The 13578-nt window shown below is 42.6% G+C and overlaps 1 long non-coding RNA gene across 3 annotated transcripts; it reads right to left on the minus strand.

Moving 5' to 3' along the window:
- Positions 1–1767: 1767 nt before the first annotated feature.
- On the minus strand, positions 1768–7898 carry LOC311119909. 3 transcript variants are annotated; one of them, XR_014612043.1, is made up of 3 exons: positions 7853–7898; positions 6908–7073; positions 1768–4374 (listed from the first exon to the last, which is right to left on the minus strand). It is a non-coding gene; the product is annotated as an uncharacterized lncRNA (long non-coding RNA). The 3 variants fall into 3 exon arrangements; XR_014612044.1 differs by having other exon boundaries at positions 7799–7854; XR_014612045.1 differs by lacking the exon at positions 7853–7898 and adding an exon at positions 7548–7849.
- Positions 7899–13578: the final 5680 nt, after the last annotated feature.

Here is a 13578-nt window from a genome sequence, read left to right on the forward strand (position 1 = left end):
ATAGGTGAGTCCAGACTACACTGTAGGAGCGAGAAAATCCTCATGGTCTTTTACAGTACAGGAGAAACTGTCTGCAGAGTAACGCCAGACCACTAGAGTATCCAGGCTCTGTCCAGGCTCTGTCGCAGCCGGCCGCGACCGGGAGACTCATGGGCGGCGCACAATTGGCCCAGCGTCGTCCAGGGTAGGGGAGGGAATGGCCGGCAGGGATGTTGATAGAGCATGGCGTTTGCAACGCCAGGGTTGTGGGTTCGATTCCCACGGGGGGCCAGTATAAAAAAAAAATATGTATTCACTAACTGTAAGTCGCTCTGGATAACAGCGTCTGCTAAATGACTAAAATGTAAATGTAAATGTATTACAGGAGTATTGTTGGGAAGTACGGTCATGGAGATGTTGTCCGTTCTTGTACCAGATGTAGGTGGGGTTGGGGTTGTCGGTCAGAAGACAGGTGGTGCTACAGGTCAGTGTTCTCTTATTTTCCTCTGTGGCTGAAGACACCTTCACCTGCAGGTCTAAATGATTCTAATGAATTATTACAATTAGATATTATATATTACCTGTGACAGTCAGAGTTGTTCCAGGAAGCTGTAACACCATTCTGAATACTGTGTTTTAAATCTGAACTTGTAGTCAGTTGAATTGCTCTCTCTCAGGTCTGTGATTCTCAGGGTGCAGTCTTTCTCTTTAGTCCCAGGGTACTCAGCACGACCTGCATACTCTGGCACTGAGCCCAGGATTTTAGGCACCTCATTGCATTTCTCTTGGATATACCAGTTTGGTTCTGAGACTTGGATGTTGATATGTGCAGGGCAGATCCACTGTTGAGCCCTTCATAGCACAGATACTCTGCTGGGTGTAAGTCACGTTGAAACAGTTCTGACTCAGAACACCTAAAACATTAGTAGGCCCATTCATTTATTCAATTAGTTTCTTCAGTTATTATTGCACTCAACAAAAATATAAACACAACATGCAACAATTTCTACGATTTTACTGAGTTACAGTTCAAATAAAGAAATCAGTCAATAGAAATAAATGAATTAGGCCCTAATCTATGGATTTGACATGACTGGGAATACAGATATGCATCTGTTGGTCACAGATAACTTTTTTTTTAAAGGTAGTGAGTATCTGGTGTGACCACCATTTGCCTCATGCAGTGCGACATTTCCTTCACATAAGATATCGTATTTAATTTATTGATGTATTGAAGTCAAACTTAAATGAATAATTATTTATTATCAGCAAGCTGGAGAGGTTCCAACAAACTTAATGCACCACAGTACACATCGGTCGGGAGCTCTTTCGGGGCAGTCCCGTTAGTTCTCTTATATACTGCTTACGGGAGTCCCATAGGGCGGTGCACATTTGGCCCAGCGTCGTCCGGGTTTGGTCGGTGTAGGCTGTCATTGTAAATAAGAATTTGTTCTTAACTGACTTGCCTAGTTAAATAAAAGAAAAAGTTTGGTAGGAGAACTTACTGGCTGTGAGAAAACAGAAGAGTGTGAGGTCTGTGGTTGACATGACCTATAAGTACTGATGGCCAGAGTTGCACTAAAACCTGGTGAAGGGATTTACAATAAATATGTGAACATCTTTTAGGACCAAACTAATTATACAAGAGGCCTATGATCCTTATAAAAAATAGATTATTATTAAAGATTTTAAAAAACAATGTGATAAGCAGATGTTGTTGAGCAAATGTATTGATAATTGAATACTGTGGTGGATATTTTAATCAATAATGAGGAGAGACAAGGTCAATCACCAGTCAGGATTATTACTTTATTAAAAACGTATCAATAAAGGAGCAAGTCACAATACACACACAAAGTGAATAGAGTGAGAGCCCACTGAGTGGAGTGAGCCTCTGGGTTATATACTAGCTCAGGATAGGTGCAACCTCAGAGATAACGTACAATGGTTCCAAACACTAACCCCACACATCCTGTGCCAGACCTTGGCCCCAAATACAAAGAACTTGTTATTTTGTTCAGTACTGAGAACTTAAAAGGACATTTGTTGTTACTTAGTCTCCACCTTGCTAAAAAGGGAACCAGGGGAAAGAACAATCTCCCCCAAGGCCCAAGGAGGGAGTGATTGACGCACAGACATTGTGGAGACAAGTGATTGATTCCCATTACTCACACTATCCCTTCACATGGTTTGCAATAGGTAAAGACACATATTCACATATGGAAACAATGTCTCCTTCTGACCTTTGGCCTATTGTCTTTCTGATATTCTCCATAGCAACAGGGACATGTGATAGACAAGCCAGACTTCTCCCCTCTCTGGGCCCCAGGTGACTGAGGTCAAATAGACTGTGAGTGGCGTCTGAGGAGAATGTGAAAGCAGATACTTTCACCCCCGCCTAACCACAGGCCCATATGAGGGAGGAAGTGCAGCCACCAACACCAACATGTAAGCATATTCTGCAAATGAGACAACATTAATTATGTCAATATTAATTAGCTAATTCTGATTTCCACCCCACAATACATACCTAGTATTGTTGAAACATTATCCTACATTATACAATTATTTAATGGATAATAGGAGTTAATTAAATAAGATACAGCCCTGAACACCCCCACCCACCTCAACATCCCCCTCTACACACAAATTGTTCACTATGACATTTTCTATGATGACTTTTAGCCATTTAGATCAAAATGCATGACAAAAACTGGACAATGGACCTGGTCCTAGATCAGCACTCCTACTCCAACACAGTTGATACATATGGAGCCAGAGCTGCATATTATGCTAAACAGGGTACCATGGTAATCAGACCTAGTAAACAGTTTGAGAATGGGAGATAAAAAAAAATATTGTAAAGAGTAATGTATTTAAACTTTATTTATGGATATGGACCCGGTGCAGGAGAGGAGGGAGATAAAATAATACAGGTTTGAGCTTTCTGGTGTTTTTTCAGAGACCCTGAATGAGCAAAGCTCTAAGGTTTCTCTCCAGTGTGTATGCGCTGGTGTTTAATCAGGGCTCCTGATTGATTGAAGCTCTTCCCACACAGATCACATCTATACGGTTTCTCTCCAGTGTGTGTGAGCTGGTGTGTAGTCAGGGTGAAATCTCGAGCAAAACTCTTCCCACACTGATCACAGCTATAAGGCTTCTCTCCTGTGTGTATGCGTTGGTGTCTAGTCAGGGTGGAATCTCGAGCAAAGCCCTTCCCACACTGATCACAGCTATAAGGCTTCTCTCCTGTGTGTATGCGTTGGTGTCTAGTCAGGGTGGAATCTAGAGCAAAGCTCTTCCCACAAAGATCACAGCTATAAGGCTTCTCTCCTGTGTGTATGCGTTGGTGTGATGTCAGGGTAAAATCTCGAGCAAAGCTCTTCCCACACTGATCACAGCTATAAGGCTTCTCTCCTGTGTGTATGCGTTGGTGTTCAGTCAGGGTGGAATCTTGGGAAAAGCTCATCCCACACTGATCACAGCTATAAGGCTTCTCTCCTGTGTGTATGCGCTGGTGTCTAGTCAGGTGTCCTGAATTATTGAAGCTCTTCCCACACTGATCACAGCTATAAGGCTTCTCTCCTGTGTGTATGCGCTGGTGTCTAGTCAGGTGTCCTGAATTATTGAAGCTCTTCCCACACTGATCACAGCTATAAGGCTTCACTCCTGTGTGTATACGCTGGTGTCTAGTCAGGCATCCTGATTGATTGAAGCTCTTCCCACACTGATCACAGCTATAATGCTTCTCTCCTGTGTGTATGCGATGGTGTCTAGTCATTAATCCTGAATGATTGAAGCTCTTCCCACACTGATCACAGCTATAAGGCTTCTCTCCTGTGTGTATGTGTTAGTGTTTAGTCAGGTGTACTGAATGATTGAAGCTCTTCCCACACTGATCACAGCTATAAGACTTCACTCCTGTGTGTATACGTTGGTGTTTAGTCAGGTGTGGTGAATGATTGAAGCTCTTCCCACACTGATCACAGCTATAAGGCTTCTCTCCTGTGTGTATGCGTTGGTGTGCAGTCAGGGCTCCTGATTGACTGAAGATCTTCCCACAATCAAAGCAGAGGTCAGGCCTCTCCCCTGTATGAAATCAATGAGATTTTAAGGTTTTAGATGTGGCGAAACTCTTCCCACACTGAGAGCAGCTGTACGGTTTCTCTCTATTGTGAATCCGCTGGTAAATGATCAATTCCCTCTGTTTAGCAAAACTCTTCCCACAGTCAAAGCAGCAGTGGTGAGGTTTCTTCCCTATACATTTCTGCTGGTGTTTCTTGAGGTGTTCTGATCTGGAGAGACTCTTCTCTGTCTTGTCAGCATCATGATGTTGTTGAGGCTCCCCAGATGATAAGCCCCTCCCACTGAGAGAGCAACTGTTAGTGCCGTCTCCTGTGAAACAAAGATATTGAATAGCATGGACATCTGAAATCAGGCTACATTTACATTTACATTTAAGTCATTTAGCAGACGCTCTTATCCAGAGCGACTTACAGGAGCAATTAGGGTTACGTGCCTTGCTCAAGGGCACATCGACAGATTTTTCACCTAGTCGGCTTGGGGATTAGAACCAGCGACCTTTCGGTTACTGGCACAACGCTCTTAACCACTAAGCTACCTGCCGCCCACCTGATGGGACTTTGATAAAATTGGCAATCAAAATAAACGTAATACCACAGAGACCATGTTATTTTTGATAAGCATATTTGATTCAGATTTCGGACTTATAAAGTTTGTATGTGAAAGTTATTTCCAAGATGCAGACGTTACGTTTTTCACGAACTCATGCAAAAAAAGGAAGCTTGCGCTGCTCATGCTAGCACATGTGCAGATAAAATATACCTCTATGAATCTAATTAAGGCGTGTACGTGTACTAATCATTCAAAAGATTGCTCAGAAAACCACATGTTTTTAACAGCGTTACTTGATTGCCACCTTAAGCCAATTAAGATATGCAGAGTAAGGTGTTTACATGACTAATGCCATACTCGGCCTACTGCCATAACTAGTTTAATTTCAAATTATGAGTGTGCATGTGTTGGATTCTAGTTTGAAATATACCTATTAATGTTACCACACTAGAACTTATTGATTCCTTTCCATGTATAAGGAATGTATATGTTGGGGTCAATGGAGGGTGGATAGGAACTAAGTGTATGGAAAGTTACTGAGTGAGACAAGGGGGAGTGCAGAAAGTTTACATTCTGTCAAAACATGTTATTGTTCATATCATGGCTCCTAAGGAGGGAGGCAAAGGGCAACTGTCTGGTTTCAGTCACTGATAAGGTAGGACAGCCGTGAATTAGGGAGGAGTGAGGAATTCGGTCCAAGGTCATGTCAGATGAAGTGAGAAGAAACAGTCCTATTTCACACACATATACTTCCACGCCCACGAAGGTTCTAGCATCAGGCAGGGCCATGACTACACCAGTGAGAGGAACCAATTCAGTTCCTGCCTAGCAACAGAGATGTATTGGCTGTCTAGATGTGCAAGGAGTTGACTCCGCCTAGTAGGAGGGTATAAATATATGTGCATGTCTTTGTCTTTGCAGCTGTATGACCCATTGGGTGAATAAACTTGGTTTTAGCTTTTTCTAGTTTTTACTGTGTTTGTTCAGAACCTAACACATGTAAACATACTCATTGTAAAGCACTAGTTATTTGTTTGCTTTGACAGTCATTTCTGAAGATTATTATGAATGTGATTAGTAATTTATTTACGTCTGTCCCTCATTTTAAGGTAAACCCTGTTACATGAACTGAACTCATTTTAATATGGTGAAACTATTCCTTAAAAAATATGTTTTCAAAAGAAACATTTAACATCTAATACTCAAATCCTACAGTAAAAGCAGGTGAGTTTGTTCTACTCTTTTTGTTAATTTACTGCTGTTTTGTGGTGGAAAACTGAGCAAGTCAACCCTTTTACCCATACATAGACATGCTAGAAAGATTTTACAATAAAAAAAATTTGTTTAGGTTGCATTCAATTGCCACTCCCTGTTTCACAAAACAACCTTCCATTACTCCTGTCACAGGGGGTTTTATGGCTGATTTAAAGGACTATTTTGGTTATTATAGGCTAGCGTACTGGGAATGGTTAGGCTAACTATATTGCGGTTATTATACACAGTTGCTGAGAGATGTGTGTAAACCACAGGCCTAGGTATCCATTCCTGCTGTTCTCAAGCCCATTGTTGCATCTCCCTCCCTGCAGTCTTAGAAACATGAAGGTTTTAACAATTACATTTTTTTTGTTTAGATTGCATTCAATTGCCACTCCCTGTTTCACAAAACAACCTTCCATTACTCCTGTCACAAGGGGTTTTATGGCTGATTTAAATGACTATTTTACCAATGTAATCTGGTGGTTTTGTTGTTTACAGTCAACACTGTTACTTTATTTGGCACATAGGCACTTAGTGTAGTAATATTTTTATTAAATGTCTTGAGATGGGAAAACATGTTTTTTATGAAGATGACCAGAATGTAAAAATTACGTGAAATATTTTTTGGACCAAGTTAAACTATTTAAAAATGGGTGGAATGACCCATATATTTTCATCAATATATAATGAATCAATAAATGACCAAAGTGCATAAAGATGGCAGAATTCTGGTATCACGTCATTGTTTTAGCACGATCCACTGAATTTCTGAAAGGAAGGTGCGCGACATTGTTCAATGTTCCAATAAATCAACTTTTTCGTTTTTTCTAATTGCCAGTGTCTTGAAGCTAAAATTGGGATCAGGTTTACTTGCTAATGACCATACCAAAAAACAGTAAAGGAGAGCAATGTACAATACAGTGAACTTAGCAAAACGAGGAATTTGTGGTAAGTACATGCGGGCCGCCATCTTTATGCACCTCCGCTTTTGTTACAGAGGCAAACTGTAGTCTAATCTACACACCATGGTTCTTACTTAATGAAATCAAATCTCCATCTTCCTTCTCTTCTCCTCCTCCTCTGTCAGTTCCACTCTGCCCCGGTGTTTTCCTGCAGTCGACCAGACCCTGCAGTAAAGCGGTACCGGGAGGCTTTTGACCTGGGGACTCCTGGAGGGTGGAGGGGAATGGGCTACCTTTGTCCTGTTGGCCACAATAAATATTAAACAGTTTATCATTAAACCAAACATTTGATTAATTTAGTCTACACCTCTGATTGATTTGGGTGCATCCCTCGAATATCTCATTTTTCCTAAAATGTTCAATCATTCACTACTTCACACAAATCTAATAGCATTGGGTTGGTGGAGGCATGGGCTAGTCAAGAGTTTCCACCATATTTATTAAACAAGTCATTTCCTTTCAAAACAGAGGAAGAGGCTTATTTGATCGAATATATGTTTCGTAATGATTAGGTTGTTACGAGTGTACTGATAAAAGTATCTTACTTCGGATCTGAAACCAGTAGTAACCATCAACTTCAATGACAGTTAACACAATTAAAACATGAATCTGACATTCCTGCGCCACAATAACATTGTCGCAGAGGATGGCTTGCTAGCTAGCTAGCGTGGAACCGAATTATCGGCATATTCAACAGCGTTTAAGAAATATTACCTTCAACAGTGTTACCTTGTGAAAGCCATCAATGTTATGTGACTATTGGTGTCGTAAAAATATTAGCTAACGGGTTAGCAATTAGCATGTTTGACATTTCAGTGGAAATACTTCTATTATCAGCTTTTTGATAAGCGGTTTAGCAAAAAAAATACGTCCCGTATTATCCCCAGGTATTGGCCACCTTACTATTTTGTTCAATTACAAGATATATCCGTTTAATTTTGTTAAAAGAGACACCAACCACGTACCCGAATTGTTTACTAGATAGTTGGCTAGCCTTCCGGTAAAAAATAATGACTTGCCTGTCAACTTTTCATTGCGTAGCCCGGTGCGCCCTCCTGTGGACTCTTAAAAAATTGTTCACCAACATCCAAATACACCAACGTTCACCAACATCCAAATTCACCAACGTTCACCAACATCCAAAATCCAAGTGTTGTATCCAAATAATGTCTCATAATTTGTTTTACAGATTCGTCTTATGTTTTGAGAAAGTAGATAACAGTTGAATACTAAAATATGAGTATTAATAATTTACATCAAATAAAACTTTAATTTCAGTTATGTGCATTGACAAACAATGAAAACACTGTTGGAGTTTGTGTTGCAGAGGTGCACTTGGAAAGTAAAGGAAGAAATACACAAGATGGGTTCAATAAATATATATATTATATTTTAGACATTTATTTTTTGTACAAATAAATAATTTAATATGAACACAAACAAAACAAAAAATTAAATCTCGACCTCCATCTCTATATTGTCACAAATATCACAATAAAAATCCAGCTCCACCGCTACCTCTTGATCCCACTGCACACACCTGCAGTGGAACCAGTGCTGGCAGAAGTCACAGCACACCCATGGTACCTCGGATCTACACTCCTGAGGGGAGCTTGCAGGCGGATCATGCTCCCTTCAGCGAGCACAGCAGGTGGTGTCTTTTATAAAAAATAAAATAATAATACAAATTGATTAATATGGTTTTGCAAAATGTATAAGTTCTTCAACAACAATAGTAATTGATACAACTGAGAGAGGGAGAAAAACAGATGATGAAGTACCTGAGAGTGGTGTCATGGGTGGCTTGACAGATGTGACCGGTGGAGCTTTTCTCTTCCTTTTCTGTGCTGCAGTTGGAGAAAAAGTAGTGATAGACAGAGCATGTTTCATGAAAACCCTTTTCAACTTTTTTTTACATTAATACCTCTGGAGGAAGCTGCAGAGGTTTTGGAGGAGGTGGAGATGACTTGAGGGCTGATGTTATGTACTGTAGATATGTAAAGAGAGATTATTATTTTTGTACATTGCTGTTTTATAAAACAGATAACAAAAAGTAATTTGTTCGTAATTTAACATGTGTTTACCTGAGGAGGCGCTATTCAAATTGCAGGGGGCAGGAACACCAGACGAGGCTGCTATGGTGGTGTGACCAAGGGAGACGGAGGAGGCAGTTGGTCCAGAGGAGGCCGTGTTGGTGGTGTCAGACAGGGGGGGTGGTGTGCATCGTGGTGGTGGTGGACAAAACCGCCGACGATGGCTTGGAGGAGCTGGTGTTTGGAATGGTGGGGTTGAGGTGCCGACAATGGTGTGGCCGGGAGAGTAGGCACGTGGCCTTCTTCTGCAGCTGGGGACTCCGGCGGCTCCCAGAGGTGTTGCACACTGGGAGGCACTGGCAGTGGTGATGCAGCTGTCAGGAGTGGTTCCAGCAGGGGGTCCAGCAGAAGCGATGGCGTCAATGGTCTCATCCATGGCAGCGCTCTCCTGTGCCCTCTGTGTTCTGAGGGCTGCCCGACGCTCTTTCTCCTCTGCCTCGGCCCTCTCCTTCTCACCCCTCTCCTGCCACTGGCGCGTGTATTCCTCCCTGGTGAGGCATGTGGCGACCACAGGGAGTCTTCTGTATCAGTCCAGCCGATACTTCAGGACAGTAAGGATGTGCCCCAGGTCCTTCGCTATCAGCCTCCCCTCTATTAGGGGGTGCTCTTCTAGAGCTTGGGCTGGAGCAGGGGCTGGGACTGGAGCAGGGGCTGAGGGTCCTCCTGTGGTCGCTGGGGAGGAGGTGCTGATGGACGGCACAGTGCTGCTGGTTCCAGGAGAGGTGGTGGTGGGACCCGGTAGGGACTGAGACGGCATTAAACGGGACCCTTCAATGGCTGAAGGGTCAAAAGGGAAGAGGCCACAGTTCTTAAACCCTTCCACCACATAGCGCATGTCCTTGCATCGCTGGTATGGGAGGCGGAATACTCTGGCAAATTCTGATTTGTTTACCATGTAGGAGTGGTCAAAATGGCTAAGGTCTCCAGCTACCTTGGAGAACTCAGCCTTTAAAGGGCCAAAGTATGCCACATCCAGCAGCTGCAGGACATGGGTGCAGTGTGGTGGAAGACAAAGAAGTATAAGCCCTTCCCTTATTGCCGCCGCGAGCACCTCCGGGTCCATGTGGCTCTTGTGCCCATCGAAGAGGAGAAGGAGAGGGCGCTCTTTCACTGCATGCTTAATGAAGTGCTGAAACCACTTCCTGAACAGGTCCCCGTCAATGTAGCCACTGCTTGACCGTCCATACAAGGCTTGGGGGGTCCTCCCAGTGTGTAGTGGCCACCGGGGAAACACTTGAGGTAGATGATAAACGGAGGGACATCCTCACCAGCTGCGTTGAAGCAGGCCAGCACTGTGATGTGCTCCTTGGTCCCAGGAGCCTGCTGGTACACGTGTTTTGCGGCCTGGGGAGCCAGCACTTTGTGCCTGCTCTGGTCGCTACGAAACCCAGACTCATCGCAGTTATAGATTTGTCTGGGTTTCTCCCTCAACCCACTCTCCTCCAAGTGCTTCTCATAAGAAGTGAAGGTGTCCATCGTCGGACGTGTGGCACACTCAGCTCTCCCCCTGTCCAGGGTGTCCGGCCTCCTCATGCTCAGGTTCTTGTGCCTCCTCCTGAACATTTCCCACCACCTCTTCCCCAGTGGTGGGATTGTTTCCCCTGGGTGCCGAAACCTACAATAGAATATAATATATAATTGTCCATCCAGGATGAAAATGTTTGTTTTGGCATCACCATACACGTCCACATTTACATCACACACATTGAGAACAGTCAGTCCACCAATCTACATACATAAACACATAGAACACCAAATACCTGCGTATTTTGTCGGCGTATTTCATCAGCTTCTGTCTGGTGAAGGGGAACCCATGGCTGGCGCAGTAGATACAGTACTGCAGCAGAGAATTTTCATCCTCTGGTGCAAGCAATGAGGGTGGTTCACTGCGACAACCATGGGTCACCCGGCCGCTCAGCCTGTCCGCCAGGGTCTGCCGAGGTACACCATGCACCTTGGTAGATAAGAAAATAAAACTGTTACTAGCAGATAAAATTCACATACACATGGTAATCTCCTAAAAACAAAAGATGCCTAACCTTGGCAGCCTGGCGGATAGCCATCCCTGCCCCGCAGTCCTCCATGGCATGGAACATGTCCACCTCACTCCACTGCTTCCTCTTGACTTTCTCCATGCTGTGGTGGTGACATACTATACACATTTTTGAAAGATAACTCAATCTGAATATGTATAAACATTTACATTTCAAAGCTAAGGCATTGAAAGGTGATGAAAGTTTTCACAATAACTGGAAGTGTACCCACGTTTTTTGTTTGATGTTATCTGTAATGAAAATTAGTGTCCCAATTAGTTTAATACTCAATCAAATCAAATCAAATTTTATTGGCCACATGCGCCGAATACAACAGGTGCAGACATTACAGTGAAATGCTAACTTACAGCCCTTAACTTTTTAATAAAAAAGTAAAATAAAACAACAAAAAAGTGTTGAGAGAAAAAAAGAGCAGAAGTAAAATAAAATAACAGTAGGGAGGCTATATATACAGGGGGGTACCGGTGCAGAGTCAATGTGCGGGGGCACCGGGTAGTTGAGGTAGTTGAAGTAATATGTACATGTGGGTAGAGTTAAAGTGACTATGCATAAATAATTAACAGAGTAGCAGCAGCGTAAAAAGATGGGGTGGGGGGGCAGTGCAAATAGTCCGGGTAGCCATTATTAGCTGTTCAGGAGTCTTATGGCTTGGAGGTAGAAGCTGTTGAGAAGTCTTTTGGACCTAGACTTGGCACTCCGGTACCGCTTGCCGTGCGGTAGCAGAGAGAACAGTCTATGACAGTCTATGTAGCTCAGCTGGTAGAGCACGGCGCTTGTAACGCCAAGGTAGTGGGTTCGATCCCCGGGACCACCCATACACAAAAATGTATGCACGCATGACTGTAAGTCGCATTAGATAAAAGTATTTGACAATTTTGAGGGCCTTCCTCTGACACCGCCTGGTATAGAGGTCCTGGATGGCAGGAAGCTTGGCCCCAGTGATGTACTGGGCCGTACACACTACCCTCTGTAGTGCCTTGCGGTTGGAGGCCAAGCAGTTGCCATACCAGGCGGTGATGCAACCAGTCAGGATGCTCTCCACGTTGCAGCTGTAGAATTTTTTGAGGATCTGAGGACCCATGCCAAATCTTTTCAGTCTCCTGAGGGGGAATAGGGAATATTGATGCATACATTTTAACATTTGACTAAATACTGCCTCTATGTAGCTGTTGTAAGATGAAACATAGCCAACAGTGATATGTGTCAAAAAGTTCATGGTTCAAAGTTCCAAATACATTTTTGCAGATTGTGCAAAACGCCTCCGTCAGAGGACTCCAATTTTGATACGGTAAAGCTTGACAACATTCAGCTGTTTTCGTGATATGTATTATCTAACGCTTACAATTTCTTTCCTTTTTAATGTCTTAGCAGTTCTATCAACATTTAGCAACTAAGCTAGCAACATTAGAAAATCCGTTAGCTATATTTCAGAGGTAAAAAGTTGGATATGAAATGGTGTGGTCTGTCCCGCAGTCGAATTTTACAATATGCAGCGTGTCCCACAAAATGTGTACATTTATAACTTTTTTGAAAACTCTAAAACCTAACTTAACTTACATAAATTGCACTGAAAATCGGTGGTCAGCTAGCTAGAAGGGTGTCTCTAGTCGCAAAACTTACCGTTATTTTCCAGTCCATTTAAAATGTTGAGCTCGAGGTGATTTAGTCCCCCAACCGCTAGTGTCCGATGTTGGGGGGAAATTAGCTAGTGTTTGATTCATATCATCGTTTTGTTATAAAACAGCTTAGCTACGTAGCGAAATGCTCAATCGCGACATTAGCTAGATGAGAGCTCGTGTAGGAACATAACATATGCTTCAAGAGCTAGTGGGTTAGATATGATTCCACCATGGGCGGCAACAACTGGCTACTAGTTCGTTTTATGACATGTTCAACTCATAGCTAGTTTATCCAGTGACCACCGCATTTGGAAGTACAACTACTGACTGAAATGTAGCTGACTAGTTAGCATTCTGACTCACACTGGCCATGCAGTAGGAAAATACACAGCTATCTCGATTTAAGAGCTCATGGCAGAGATATTAGAGAAAGGAGGATCTAGGAATCTCATTCGTCAATGAATGGAGGAACGTATAACACCTCACCCAGCAGACTGTCGAACAATTGCGTTTACATTGTAATGACGAAATTCTTCTTCTTCTTCAGTGGGCGTTAATGGTGGTTGGCATCCAATATCTTCCATTACCGCCACCAACTGGACTATAGTATAAATCCATTATACTTTAGGGACAAGCAGAAATGTATGCAATTACTGTATTTCCAGGGGGAGTGTCATGCTTTTTCAATTTCAGTAAGTGGGAGAGTTTAGTATTTTATTTATTTATTCCAGGGGAGGGTAATGTAATTTGTAATTGATTAAATGTCAGTATTTGTCACCATTTTGGAATTTACGTAATGTATTACCAATTCAATTCATGGGACTTTTTTTGGCATGGGAAACATATGTTTACTTTGTCAAAGCAAGTGAAATAGATAATAAACAAAAATGAAATAAACAGTGAAAAATTAACAGTAAACATTACACTCACAAAAGTTCCAAAAGAACAAAGACATTTCAAATGTCATATTATGTCTATA

The sequence above is a fragment of the Coregonus lavaretus genome (genome assembly GCF_964263955.1).
Source record: "Coregonus lavaretus genome assembly, contig: HAP1_SCAFFOLD_55, whole genome shotgun sequence".
Classification (NCBI taxonomy): domain Eukaryota; kingdom Metazoa; phylum Chordata; class Actinopteri; order Salmoniformes; family Salmonidae; genus Coregonus; species Coregonus lavaretus.